We start from the raw sequence: 15688 nt of genomic DNA, 5'->3' as shown, positions 1-15688 counted from the left end.
AATGCATCTTGCTACTATATATATATATATATATACATTCAGTCTGCTAAAAAGTGAAGTGACCAACTATTTTAAATATTCCAGCTGAAAAATCCAGATGATTCAATAATTTAACTCCTACATAGCTCTTGCAACGAAGGTCTTTGCTACTTTTATAAAGCATTGTCCATTACCTTTAATTCACTCAGGGTTCTGAGGGGTGTGGCACAAGATGTGTATACTGGCAGGACTGGAGAGGTTATCCTCCAATCTAGAATGAGTAAACACCAGCGGCCAACGTCTTTTAAAGATAACATTCTGTGTGGAGATGAGTGGAAGGCAAGTTGGAATGGATCGGTTTTCATGAGTTACCCGTAAATAACACATGTTGCTGTTGTCTAATTTAATAAATTAGACCTACCAGAACTAAAACTTGTGAATTTGTAACACCTTAGTAAAGACAAGGAATTGGTCTGGAACTTGGGTATTTAACTCCATAAGTCATTTTTCTCCAACAGACTCTCAGGAAACCTCCAATGGAGTCAGCCTTAACTGCAACCATAATATTGATGGGAGGGAAAAGTGAACAAGTACTGACAAAGGCCTCCCCACGCCCCTGATATGCCCCTGTGGGTGGTTCGACCGTTTCACCAGATTTCTGCATCTATATCTGCATGCAAATGGCTAGGGGGAGGGAGGTACCTGGCCATGGGGTTTTTATATGGGAACAAATAGTATGTCACGCGCAAGCAGGCGATGGAAACCTTTGCGCTAGGCCCTGGACAGTTCCTACAATACGCAAAAACAGCCCAGGTGGCTAGAGAGCTGTAGCCCATGTTCCTTCAAGAACCTCCTATCTCTAATGTGCTGCAAACTCTGATCATGATGGCAAAGGGCCGCAGATTAATTTCACATCTATACAAGGCACTAAGGAATGGCAGGGCAGTCATGGTACTACCAATCCAGGCAAAGTGGGAGGTACTGACAGATAACCCCAATACAGAGAGGGACTGGACTAGAATTCATGAGGGGGTCAAGCAGGTAAGCGCAATTACAAGATTTAAGTTGATCCAGTTTAGTTATGTACACCATACATACCTGACTCCCAAGATGTTACACCGTATTTATCCAGAGAATTCAGAGCAGTGCCCTAGATGCGGAGGTTACATTTATCCACATGGTCTGGCTCAGTTCAGAACTTCATTCATACCAGACTGACGTCTTCACGTGTTACGGGGAGTGAGATACAAAGGGAAGTACGAGTGGTGTTGCTGGGTCTATAACCTCAACCTAAGAATAAAACATTGAGCAGGAAGTTTGTCCTCCTGGGATTGGTGTTGGTGAAACGCCAGATAGCCATTTCGTGGCTCAGCCGCAGACCGCCACAAATGCTGCAATGGGTCCCAGACATGAAAGAATGGGCGACAGCCAAAGTGATTCCTATGCAACAAACCAGACGTGACGAAAAGTTACAGGATTACCTACAGGCATGGAGAGAGATGTTGGGAGGGTTGACAAATGAAGGGGCAGGTAGTGAAATATAAAAGGAGGTTGCGGGGAATGAAATGACTGGTAGTGGGCCAAGTGATACCTAGGAGAAGGGGGAAGACCGTTCATCAAGATACAGTAGATAGTGCTCTAATATGGACCATCAATGGGGGCTGGGATTCACAGTATATAGATGTACAACAGACATGGTAGGGAGCGTATGTTTTAGTGTGGGCGAGGGTATGGGTAGTTGGGACTTTCAATATATGTTTGTTTTCAAAGTCTCTAAGATACAGGACAAGGATAAAACTCCATTAGGGATGAAGTGCAGCGAGGGTAGACTCCAAGATGGAGAGTTCAAATCTTATTTTAGGTGTACATGTTCTTTGTTGTAACAGTTCTAAGTTAGTATGTGATATGTATTGGTGCACAAACTGAAAGCACAAAAATATGGTACAGATCACACACACACGCCCAACACACACACACAAAAAACACAACTACGGGCACATGTAGACACAGCTGGATGCTGGTTAAATCCTTTATTCAAACTTTTCAGACAAACACAGTATCTGAGAAGTGTTTTGACTACTAAATCATATCTAATTAACATATTTGGAAAAATGATGGCAACTACAATTACTATGACCACTCTAAGAAAAAGTTAGTACAATGAAAGACGCCAATGTGTTTCGAGTCACTATATGATAAAACCTGATAACCAGAGGTTGCTTAAAAAGATGATTAGGCTGTTGGATTACTGTGGGTACATAAAATGATAGGTAGATGGATGAGTGTGATTGAATAATTGGATCGATTCAAGTGTGTATGGATTGACAAATGCTTAAGTGTGGGTGGATGATGAACACATGGAGATGGGTGGCTGGAAGTCTAGGTGTGGATAGATGTAAATACCAAATGTGTTGTGACATGGGTTTTCACACAAAAAAGCAGTTTTTTAATTCATTTGGATCCCATATTGTAAACGGCCTTGTGCACCAAACACATGGCTTTAAACACAATTCTCCGACCCAAAGGAAGCCAATGAAGCCTCCTCATGGTTGCCACAACAGAGTAAAATTTAGGAAGGTCCATCACCAGCCTTGCAGCAGCATTCTGCACAAGTTGGAGTCGGTGTAGGAGACCCTTATTTATCCCTACAAAAAGAGCATTGCAGTAGTCCAATCTGGACAACACAAGGGCCACCACTGCCTGTTTCTGCACGGAGAGGGAGAGAAATTGACATACCTTTCTGAGGTGTCTTATCATTCCAAAGCAAGTGGAGACTGTTATATTTATTTGGGGGCCCAAGGAGAGGGAGGTATCAACTATGATACCCAGATTTTTGCCACTGGGGCCAGGACGAGGGTAAGATCCAAGCTTATCTGGTCACCAGGTCCTGGACCAAATCTCCTGATAGTCTCCGAAAATTAAAATCTCAGTTTTATCCCCATTGAGTCTTAGATCGTGCTCTACGATCCATGCAGCTACCACCTGCATGCAGCCTTTAAAATCTGCTGCTGATGCTTCAACACTCATAGTGATGGTAATCATGATTTGAGTGCCATCAGCATAGGATAACACTTCTAGGCCAAAAGATCTTACAACCCTGGCAAGCGGTGCTACATAAAGGTTAAAAAGGGTGGAACTCAATGAGGATCCCTGGGGAACTCCGCAGAACAGCCGTTTAGGAGCAGAAAGGAATTGACCCATCTTAACTCTCTGAGCCCGTTCCATAAGGAAATATGTAAGCAAGTTGAGGGCAGAGCCCTCAATCCCTATTTCCCAGAGCCTCCCAGCCAATCTAAGGGGAGAGATGGTATTGAAGGCTTCCGTTAGGTCCAGAAGGATCAGTAAGGTGGTGTGACCTGCGTCAACCTGCGTCTTTGTTGTAACAGTTCTAAGTTAGTATGTGATATGTATTGGTGCACAAACTGAAAGCACGAAAATATGGTACAGATCACACACACACGCCCAACACACACACACAAAAAACACAACTACGGGCACATGTAGACACAGCTGGATGCTGGTTAAATCCTTTATTCAAACTTTTCAGACAAACACAGTATCTGAGAAGTGTTTTGACTACTAAATCATATCTAATTAACATATTTGGAAAAATGATGGCAACTACAATTACTATGACCACTCTAAGAAAAAGTTAGTACAATGAAAGACGCCAATGTGTTTCGAGTCACTATATGATAAAACCTGATAACCAGAGGTTGCTTAAAAAGATGATTAGGCTGTTGGATTACTGTGGGTACATAAAATGATAGGTAGATGGATGAGTGTGATTGAATAATTGGATCGATTCAAGTGTGTATGGATTCACAAATGCTTACGTGTGGGTGGATGATGAACACATGGAGATGGGTGGCTGGAAGTCTAGGTGTGGATAGATGTAAATACCAAATGTGTTGTGACATGGGTTTTCACACAAAAAAGCAGTTTTTTAATTCATTTGGATCCCATATTGTAAACGGCCTTGTGCACCAAACACATGGCTTTAAACACAATTCTCCGACCCAAAGGAAGCCAATGAAGCCTCCTCATGGTTGCCACAACAGAGTAAAATTTAGGAAGGTCCATCACCAGCCTTGCAGCAGCATTCTGCACAAGTTGGAGTCGGTGTAGGAGACCCTTATTTATCCCTACAAAAAGAGCATTGCAGTAGTCCAATCTGGACAACACAAGGGCCACCACTGCCTGTTTCTGCACGGAGAGGGAGAGAAATTGACATACCTTTCTGAGGTGTCTTATCATTCCAAAGCAAGTGGAGACTGTTATATTTATTTGGGGGCCCAAGGAGAGGGAGGTATCAACTATGATACCCAGATTTTTGCCACTGGGGCCAGGACGAGGGCAAGATCCAAGCTTATCTGGTCACCAGGTCCTGGACCAAATCTCCTGATAGTCTCCGAAAATTAAAATCTCAGTTTTATCCCCATTGAGTCTTAGATCGTGCTCTACGATCCATGCAGCTACCACCTGCATGCAGCCTTTAAAATCTGCTGCTGATGCTTCAACACTCATAGTGATGGTAATCATGATTTGAGTGCCATCAGCATAGGATAACACTTCTAGGCCAAAAGATCTTACAACCCTGGCAAGCGGTGCTACATAAAGGTTAAAAAGGGTGGAACTCAATGAGGATCCCTGGGGAACTCCGCAGAACAGCCGTTTAGGAGCAGAAAGGAATTGACCCATCTTAACTCTCTGAGCCCGTTCCATAAGGAAATATGTAAGCAAGTTGAGGGCAGAGCCGTCAATCCCTATTTCCCAGAGCCTCCCAGCCAATCTAAGGGGAGAGATGGTATTGAAGGCTGCCGTTAGGTCCAGAAGGATCAGTAAGGTGGTGTGACCTGCGTCAACCTGTTGTCGAATGTTGTTAAAAACAACCGTTAACGCCGTCTCAGTACAGTGCTCACTTCTGAATCCATGTTGCGAGCCATCTAGCAACTGATGATCCTCCAGATAGGTGCTAAGATGGAGGTTCAGGTGTTTCTCCAAGATTTTAGCTGAGACGGGCAACAGGGAAATAGGCCGGTAGTTCTTTAGTTCTGCCGGATCCAGAGAGGACTTCTTTAAAAGAGGTTTGACCAGACCCGTTTTCGAGGCGGTGGGATACTGGCCAGAATAATAGCGGCATTAAGAACTCCGTTCAAAGGAGGGACAATGGCCTCTATTCCTAGTTTCAGGATCTTCAGGGGACAGGGCTCCATAGGAGAGCCAGAACTAATTCCCCTTAACATCCGCTCCGTGTCTTCTTTAAGTATAGGGTGAAAGGCGCTCAAGCGGCAATCCTTTGAAGGAGCTACCAGAGAATCAGAGGGAAGATCAACCTTTGACCCTCCAACATTGGATATCTCCGGGGAGGAATATATGTCCTTGATCTTGTAATAAAAAAAGCATGCCATTTTATCACATAGCTCCTGGGAGACCTTAGTGTTGGCAGAGGCCGAGGGGGCTTCGAGGGAGTTAATCACAGTGAAGAGTTCTCTTGGGGATTTGATGGATTCAGTCATCTTGGAATAGTAGATGACGTTCTCCTCATTAATAGCTAGCCTATATTCCTTCAGTCTGAGTTGATGCAGGTCACTTTCGGCTGAGATGAGCTCACAGCGCCATATTCTTTCCTGCTGTGGCATACCTGCCTAAGTTTCCTCAACCTTTCGGTGAACCAAGGCACCAAAGGGTGTTTTTCTGGCCACATAATGCTCTTTAAGAGGGGCAAGAGAGTCCAGAGCCGCCAAGAGCCAGTTAGAAAATCATCATACATAGAGTTAACATCCAGGTGAGGACAGTAGTAATTGCTAAGCTTAATTAGAAGATCCTCCTTATTTATGCATCTACGGTTTCTCTTCATCTCCACCCTGTTCTTAAAATTGGGATCTGGGTGAGATTCTGCAATTTGCATAAAAAATGGAATGGCTTAATGATCAGACCAAGAGAGTGGGGGATGGGATCATTCACTTCTATCCTAGGATCGTTAGAGAAGATCCCATCCAAAATGTGTCCTGCCGTATAAGAAGGGCTCCTCACCAAGACAGAAGAAGAACTCTGTGTCAGTCAAACAACTATATATAAAAGACAGGGTTAAATATTGCCCTTTCCGGGAAAGGTGATTGCAGATCACCCCCTTATATCTCCAAAAGACTGGGCCACCAAGCCAGGGCAGCACAAACATACAGTCCAAAAACAACACGTCGTAGCACTCTGACACACAAACAGATTACCATTCAATAACATAAATAGATTGTACCCGGAGCATGAATCTAGCAACGGGTAAGGAAATAGACTAAGCACAAGTGTAGGACAGCAGAAAAGAGGATACATAAGCACCTCATCTCCACGGAGTGGGCCATAGTGTTACACTGCTTCAAGCAATCATCACCCAGTGAGGATCCGGGTGATGGCGCACTCCTACCAACAGCCCCACAACTAAGGGTGGGCGTAGTTCGCGAAGTAGCGCTACGCGAAGCTACGCGAAGCTACGCGAAGTGCACTTCGCACTATGCGAACTTCACATAGCACTACGGGAGCTGCGTAGTAGCATGTTCGCACTGTGCAAGATGCATTTTCAATGATTGCACAGTGCGAACAAGCATCCAGCACTGTGCAACCATTGAAAATGGCATCTTGCACAGTGCGAGCTGTCGTTTTCTGCCGCTCGAGTAGATTTTTACTCGAGCGGCAGCTTTCTCAACGCGAACTGGTAGTTTCTCATGGCGAACGGTCGCGAGCATGCATGACCACTCGCAATGAGAAACCTGACCTCCCCGCGTTGAGAGTCTTGCCGGGATGTCATTTTGCTTGCTCGCGGTCGCGAACATGACGTTGAGGACCGCGAACAAGCAAAAAATGACCGCTGCACTATGCTACGCTACGCTGCGCTACGCGTGTTCTCACTGTGCTACGTGCAGCTCGCGTAGTGTGAAGTTGCGCAAAGTTCGCAAACTACGCAAGCGTAGCGTAGTGCTTCGCCCAGGGTTACCCACAACCACAAACGTAAATCACAACTGCACACAACGGATCCTCCCCGGCAGCATATTCATAATGCTGACGGTCAGTCGCACCCCACATCACATCACACTGGACGGTCAGACGCTGGAGCCATCTCTATGCGGATGACACCCAAATCTACCTCAAGGTATCTTCCCCTCATGATCTCTCACTACTCAGCTCTACTCTCAACACTATTCACAACTGGATGCTAGTTCACCAACTCATTCTCAATCCCTCCAAAACGGAATTCCTCCTCATATCTAGCTCTCTCTCTCCGCCTCCTGTTCAAGCCTGGATGGATCAATCGAATCTACTCAACAGTAAACCCATCATTGTGGACTGCGCTAAATCATTAGGTGTCATACTTGACAGAAGACTCAACCTAATCTCACACATCAACTCCATGGCCAAGAGCGCACGTTATCAACTGGCACTTTTATGGGGGATTCGTCAGTTCTTCCCGGAGAATGACCTAAAAACCTTGGTCCAATCGCTAGTTCTCTCTAGACTTGACTATTGTAATTCTCTTCTGACTGGCCTTCCCAAATCTCACCTCTCCCCCTCAAATCCGTCCTCCATTCAGCAGCTTGCTTCATTTCAAGGTCCAAACGAAGTGACCACATCACTCCTATCCTGTCTTCTCTCCGATGGCTTCCCATCGAGGCTAGAGCTATCTACAAAACAGCGTGCATCACCCACAAAGCTTTGCACTCTTCCTCCCCTCGCTATCTGGCGAACAAGCTCAAACTGTCTGGAGGCTCAAGACCTTCTCGGAATGCGGAAAAGTTCCTTCTTGAACCCCCCTCCTTCAAAAGAGAAAAATTGTTGGCACAATCGTTCTCAGGTAATGCGGTGAGAATCTGGAACTCGCTTCCTCCTTCGCTCCGTGCCACCACCTCCATCCAGATCTTCAAAGCGGACCGCAAATCTCTTTTATTCCAAAGACACTTTCAGAACTAATTCCCTCCTTCTCAGACCCCGCCAGGAAGTTATTTAGTCATTGTAAATTTGTCACATATGTTTATATTTTTGTTTTTACATCCTGTGCTTGCTGCATTTGAAATTGTGTTCCTTTGGCCTGCTTTTGTTCGCCAGGAAGTTCTTTAGTCATTGTAAAATTTGTCATACTCATTCTTACCTTTACTTGTACAGTCTGCTCATGCTGTGTTTGAGATTGTGTGCCTTCTGCCTGCGCTGCTTCGACTCTATGGCATGCTATTTTTGTTTGTTCTATTCCTGTAACAGTTCCCTCATGTAACATAACTGGTTCTATTGTAGAGTGCTCTGACACCTTCGGGTAAAGTCCGCGCTTTATAAAAATGCACTAAATAAATAAAATAAATAAATAAGGCATTTACATAGCCCAAATACCACCATTAACAAAATGTCTATCGACCAGCTTCATATATAGATAGCGTTATTCTATGATGTAGAAGATGAAGTATACAACTCAATTGAATGTACTCGTATCGCTAATTGTCATGGTAAACTATAAATGCCAATAAAAATATGTTTAAAAAAAAAGTGTAGGACAGCAGAAGTACATATGGAAATTTACAACATGTGTTGATTTCAATGTACACTCACTATAGTTTTGGGATCTTTACAAACCTCGGCAGTTATCTTTTTTGCTGAAAGAGCTTCAGATGACACCGCCCTCATAAACCTTCTTGAGATAAGCAGAGTTTGCAGTGTAGACTTTAGTGTAGTAGTAATCTTGCATCTCCTGGCACGCCTGCCCCAATGCCAGTTTATTTCTTCTATTCTTATCCCTTAGCTATAGCTAGTTTGCATACTTAAATTTGGCTTCTAGTTGGGTTCCCTCTGAAGTCTGTGCCTTTCTGGTGGCGATCTGCTTAGAAGATATAACCCCGCGGATTTTGTGGCTTTGAAAGCCTCCTAAACATTCTCTAATGGGGCCATGTCCCTATTGATCTGGAAGAAGCCTTCTATCTCCCCATGGATTTTCTTGCACCATTCTTCATCCTCCAGCAGAATTCTATCGAATGTCCATTTCGAGGTGTTTATATTTTTACAAATACTGTTAGAACTGGGATTTCTGGTAGGCTAAGGCTGACGCCAAAGCCAGGTAGAAATCACCATTCTAGTCAGGGCAAGGGAGTCACACGCCAAGATAACCCCTGCTCACCCCCTTGGTAGCTTGGCACGAGCAGACAGGCTTATCCCGGAGGCAATGTGTAAAGCATTTGCGCACGCACACAACAGCAACAACAGCCTAGGCACACCACAAAAGGAACTCCACACAAGGTTATATAAAAATAACTTCTGTATTGTCAAAACACATCAGATAGGAATCACACATGTACATTGTGCCAACTGGCACGGGCAATATTCACGAGGGATCATTTACAGGACAGGGCCACATGGGCCACTGTCAGAATCAACACGTTTAGAAATAGAACTTTGTAGATCATAGAATAAGGGTAACACAAAAGAACAATTATAGGTCACAACCAGTAACTAATGGTAAAGGTAGGTACACACTACGCAATACTAATAACCATAGGCCTAGATCACGCATGGACACATAACCTCTCTAGTATAAACTCTACTAGGCAAAACACAACCACCTAAGAATAAAATACATTTAGGGGTATAAGCAAGAACACATTACACATGATGCATCACAACATTCAGAGGTGTAGGGAAGAAAAACACATGATGTATAAACATACATTCAGCGGTGTAAGAACAAGGCACATGATGCATCAAAAACACATTCAGAGGTGCAGGGAAGGAAAACACATGATGCCTAAAACATTCAAAGGTGCAACACAGGAAAAACACATGATGTATAACCAACACATTCAGCGGTGTAAGGAACCATTGTGCAGCACTCACATAAGTCACCACCTGTGACTGTAACCAGGCCAACTGGCCTTACAGGGGCTAAAATGCCCTTAGTCCAAAAGTCAGGGCAGGCTGCGCAGGCAGCCAAGAACAAACCTAAATGTGGCAGCTGCCCACTAATTGCTGGGCAGCTGTGGCAGGGTGCCTGGTACCACTGTGCCTCCTGGCTCTAGGTAGGGCTCTGAACTGCAATGGGGCAAAAACCACGTGTGAGCCTTGCAGGCTCGGTGTCCAAAAACAACTGTGCCCCCTGGAGCCCCTCGTGGGCTTTAACAAATGACTGGGCCCTCCGAAGAGCCTCGCGGGCTCCAAGTAAACAATTGCCGCCTTGTGGAGCCTCTCGGGGCTCGTCAACAATTATGGCCCGCTTCGTTGGAGTCCCTCGGAGGGGACTCGAAATACACTTGTGCCCCAGGGCCTCTGCGGCTCTAAACAAAATGCCCCCGGGACCTCAGGCCGTGTCTATCGTGATTCTAATGAGAGCACCTCACTGCGCGTACAAAGGGGAGGCCTCTCGGTGCAGAAAAGACCTCTGCTCGGCCCTTACCGATCTCGCTGATTCTCCCCCTCGCTCTCGACAATCCAACGAGCGGTGGGGGAGGTTGATCACTTGCCAGCGGGTCCGGCGGCGGCGAGGGCTTCACGCGACTCCCGATGTCTTCCTTACGAGGTCTCCTGGCGTTGGCCAATCCGAATGCGGCTCCTCGGGCGAGCGCCCTTGGTGGTGCGGCAATCTTCCGGGCACGGATCAATCACCGGGCAGCTTGCAGGTCGAGCCTTCCGCAGCCCGCCAATGACAGCGCGGCGCTGGGGAAGAGCCTTGTTCTCTCAGCCAATCTCTGCGCGAGCCTGCGGATGACGTCGCGGCCTGAGGACCAATCCCAGCGTGGCGGCACTGAGGAGGCTTGTTGCTCTGCTCCAAACAGGGCTCCGCTCCTTCGGTTTCTCCTCCGGCAGCCCCAGCACGGATCAGCGATATCCTCCTGATGATTTAGGCCTCGGGCAGCAGCATGTAAAAGCAGCACGGTGACTTTCACAGGGGGAGAAGGTTGGCAGAGGGCTCGTGACGCCGCTAACTCCTTGCAGGGATTTAGGTCACGAGGGGAGGCACTACGATCCTCCGGTCTTCCACGCTGATGTGCCAATAAGCACCTCGACCAGCTGGCACGGCCAACAGTACAAAATCACTCTCCAAGCAGTGAAAGGAGCGCGATCTCCACAGCGTCTTGCAGTTTCAGTGGAACCTTTTGACCCTGGGTTCCGGGACAGGAGGCCAGCTCTTCTCAGTCCCTTGGAGATTCAGTCTAATACACAGCAAAGTCTTGTGGATCAAGCAGGCAGGGGCCACAGCACACAGCAAAGCCCCCTTCTTCTCTCCTTCAGTTGAACAGCAGAACAGGTCAGCCCTTAAAGCACACAGCAAGGCAGTCTTCCTTAGTTCCTCCAGCGATTCTTCTGGCAGAGGTTCTTCTTGATTGTAGAATCTGAGAATCTGTTGTCAGGGGTCCTTCTCTTATACCCCTAAAAGTCTTTGAAGTCTTTGTGCAAGTGGGCCCTGAGCCCGGTCTAAACCAGTTCTGGGTGTTGCTGGAGCACTTGGGCTTCCTGGCTTCTTCCTTCCTTTCAGTGTGAGGGGCAGAGGTGACAGCTGCCCAGCAGGAGGTGGAGCCGGAATTGTGGCAGGCAGGCACAGCCCTATTCACTCCCAGGTGCTATCTCCTCCCACTTCCCTAGTTGCAGATGCAGTCATTCAACCAAGGGCTGACTCAGACAACCTCCTGGGGGCTCCCCAGCCCCTGTCACCCTCAAACCAAACAGTCAATCCACAAGCAGGCCCAGGCACACTCCTGGAGCCAGGCTCCAGCCAATCACGTGCCAGCAGACTCACTACACACGCACACCCATGTCTAGAAGTGGCACTTCCACACTAGACACACTCATGCCACATACATCATTACGCAGCATTCAATCTCACGAGTTCGCACATACCAAACTCGACCCTGAACTCCCCACACATCAGGAACTCCCATGGTCACACATATTCCCCATGCATTCCTATGGGAGGGCAGGTCACTCACCACACATACACAGAGAGCTCACGCACTTTACACTGTACCACAGTGAAAAAGTGCGCAGAAACAGGCTAGTCAAAAGCAAAAAGTTTCGGGGTGAACCTGCCAAAAAGGGCCAGGTCCAACACAACCCCCTTCCAGCCAAAACGCAGGGTAGACCAATCAATCCCTTGATGGGCTTCCCTGCTTTGGGCGACGAAACACGGACACGGGCCCGCACGGCAGGGACACCCTCCGGTTTTGCGCCACTCTGAACCCACATGGATTTCTCTCAACAAGAGCTCTCTGGCACAACTAGGATACCCCACTGGTACTCTATAGTCATCCACGGCCAAGACCAGGCCCTAGGCCATTCAAATGTCACAGGTCCTGACCAATCCACAGGGTGGGGGGCAGTAACTCCTGGCACACAATAGCCATTCTCCACTCTCCCTCTCAGTGAAGCTCCAAACTACCACTGATCCTTCAACCTAGGGACCATACCCTCAGGCTGACCAGAGGTCACGGGCAAGCATGCCCCACCCTACCTCTACTTCTGGGGTTCCGCACCCTCCCAGGGAGGCACCCACCAGAACACATCTCTCCATCAACTGGTCTACCACCTGGGATCTGGAAACTATTTCACTTCTGAGGTACAAAGCACACAGCACAGTCCCTCTTCAAGCAGGTGGGGGGACACAGCACACAGCAAAGTCCCCTTTCCTCTACCTTAGTAGAAACATCAAACTGCAGGTGAGCCCCAGATCACACAGCAAGGGCAGCCTCGTCAATCTCTTCAGCTGATCTACTTTAGCAGAGATTCCTTCTTGACCTGGAAGTTTCCTAATCTCCCAACCAAGGATCTAAACCCTCAGGTTGCACCGGGGTCAGAGGTAAGTACACCGTCCCTCTGCACCCCCTTCCAGAGTTCTGCACCCTACCACCTTGGAGCGGTACCCCTGGAAGCCAAAACGGGTCAGGACACTGATTACAGATTCCCTTCCCTCCAGGTCAGGCTGAACCTGGCCTCCCCCGTCCTCGGGGAACGACCTCCAGAGGCCCCACAAATGGTCAAGCGCTCTGGACGGTCAAATGCCCAGCGAACCAGGACTTCTGCACCCTCCACTTAGGAGCGGTACAGCCCAACACCAGGACTGCCGGAGTTCTGGTTACAGACACTCCCTGTCCTCTAGACACAAGAAGATCCTCCTCAAATGACCTGTAAGTACAGCCTAGGCCCCTGACCTGGCGCTCCCTTAGGGAACCCTCCAGGCCCCGAGATAGGGTTTCGGGCCAACGTGGGACACACCATCCCACACTCACTCCGCCTCCACTGAGACAGGACGTGAGCCCCTACACCCCGCCAATTCTACTGGGACCTAGCTGGGTTACACATGAACCTCTTCCCCATCACAGGATCATCAGATACTCAAGCCACTACTTTTAGAATCACTCCCTAATGCCTCTGCAAGACATCTAGCACACTACCAGACGTCCACCTTCTTGTCCAGTGCCTCTGCAGGACCTCCTGCACACCACCAGAGGTACACCTCCTGTGCAAGCTCCTTTAAAAAAAAACTCACACCAACTCCTCCAGTTCAACACACCACTCATCCACACACTCCCCCTTCAGACTGGTGAGACAGTTACTCACTGCCCCTGACTCTCAACCTGTACCCCTCTTACTGAGCACCAGGCATCATACTCTGGGAACTGGGAATGGGACTTCACGCACTGGACACATTTTAGCTGCCACCACTGGATCCTACCATACTGGGGAATCCAGACACACACACTACACTCAGGGGATAACCAGCCTCCAGAGCAAGCCATTTCTCTTCCACACTCCCTCTCTTCCATCTACCCACACAGGGACAGGAACAGGGATTGGGCACTGGACCCAGCAAGGGATTCCTTATCTAAGGGACCCCCCCCCACTGGTGTCCCGCCCTGTCATTTTCTCTCTTCTGCCACTAAACATAAAACGCAGGAAACACCATTTGAAAATGACACTCGAGGAAAAACAAAATCATAACAATAATCCCAAACATGTGACTATCTAAAATGCTGAGTTTTGTAATGTAGCCAGTTGTCGCTGTGGTACTACGCAAACACAAGTTCTAATCTTCACCGCTGACCAACAATGTTAGAACTGGGATTTCTGGTAGGCTAAGGCTGACGCCAAAGCCAGGCAGAAACCACCATTCTAGTCAGGGCAAGGGAGTCACACGCCAAGATAACCCCTGCTCACCCCCTTGGTAGCTTGGCACGAGCAGACAGGCTTATCCCGGAGGCAATGTGTAAAGCATTTGCGCACGCACACAACAGCAACAACAGCATAGGCACACCACAAAAGGAACTCCACACAAGGTTATATAAAAATAACTTCTGTATTGTCATAACACATCAGATAGGAATCACACATGTACATTGTGCCAACTGGCACGGGCAATATTCACAAGGGATCATTTACAGGACAGGGCCACATGGGCCACTGTCAGAATCAACACTTTTAGAAATAGCACTTTGTAGATCATAGAATAAGGGTAACACAAAAGAACAATTATAGGTCACAACCAGTAACTACTGGTAAAGGTAGGTACATACTACGCAATACTCATAACCATAGGCCTAGATCACGCATGGACACAACCTCTCTAGTATAAACTCTACTAGGCAAAACACAACCACCTAAGAATAAAATACATTTAGGGGTATAAGCAAGAACACATTACACATGATGCATCACAACATTCAGAGGTGTAGGGAAGAAAAACACATGATGCATAAACATACATTCAGCGGTGTAAGAACAAGGCACATGATGCATCAAAAACACATTCAGAGGTGCAGGGAAGGAAAACTCATGATGCCTAAAACATTCAAAGGTGCAACACAGGAAAAACACATGATGTATAACCAACACATTCAGAGGTGTAAGGAACCATTGCGCAGCACTCAAGTCACCACCTGTGACTGTACCCAGGCCAACTGGCCTTTCAGGGGCTAAAATGCCCTTAGTCCAAAAGTCAGGGCAGGCTGCGCAGGCAGCCAAGAACAAACCTAAACGTGGCATCTGCCCACTAATTGCTGGGCAGCTGTGGCAGGGAGCCTGGCACCACTGTGCCTCCTGGCTCTAGGTAGGGCTCTGAACTGCAATGGGGCAAAAACCACGTGTGAGCCTTGCAGGCTCGGTGTCCAAAAACAACTGTGCCCCCTGGAGCCCCTCATGGGCTTTAACAAATGACTGGGCCCTCCGAAGAGCCTCGCGGGCTCTAAGTAAACAATTTCCGCCTTGTGGAGCCTCTCGGGGCTCGTCAACAATTATGGCCCCCTTCGTTGGAGTCCCTTGGAGGGGACTCGAAATACACTTGTGCTCCAGGGCCTCTGCGGCTCGAAATAAACAAAATGCCCCTGGGACCTCAGGCCGTGTCTATCGTGATTCTAATGAGATCACTATAATGATGCAGGGATGTGCACCGTTGGTTGTATTGTTAGTTGCTTGCTTTTTCCGTGCTCCTAGGTATCACCCACTACTCTTGAGTGATTAAAGAATAATCCTGGTCTGCAGAGCATTCGTTTTTAGCTCTGTCTCTTAGGGCATCAGGTTGTGCTGCTTGACCTGCTGTGATTGTTTACAAATTATGTTACAAAAATAAATCTTTTCACTTGATTGATATTTGAATAGTGAAGTTTTATTCAATGGTTTCAATAGTTCCGTGTTTGGCTTAGATGTTGCTTTCACATCTCTTTATTTATCCATTTTTTGATCCTCATTTTGACAATTT

General features: G+C 47.4%; 1 protein-coding gene across 3 annotated transcripts in view; it reads right to left on the bottom strand.

Moving 5' to 3' along the window:
- Positions 1–15688, bottom strand: part of LOC144824974 (ATP-dependent RNA helicase DDX25-like) — a 2510053-nt gene that overhangs the window by 274293 nt on the left and 2220072 nt on the right. The gene's annotated exons all lie outside the window — the stretch shown is intronic.

This window comes from Lissotriton helveticus, chromosome 3_1 (genome assembly GCF_964261635.1).
Source record: "Lissotriton helveticus chromosome 3_1, aLisHel1.1, whole genome shotgun sequence".
Classification (NCBI taxonomy): Eukaryota; Metazoa; Chordata; class Amphibia; order Caudata; family Salamandridae; genus Lissotriton; species Lissotriton helveticus.
Note: the sequence above shows the minus strand (reverse complement) of the source record. Positions and strands in the feature narration are given on the sequence as shown.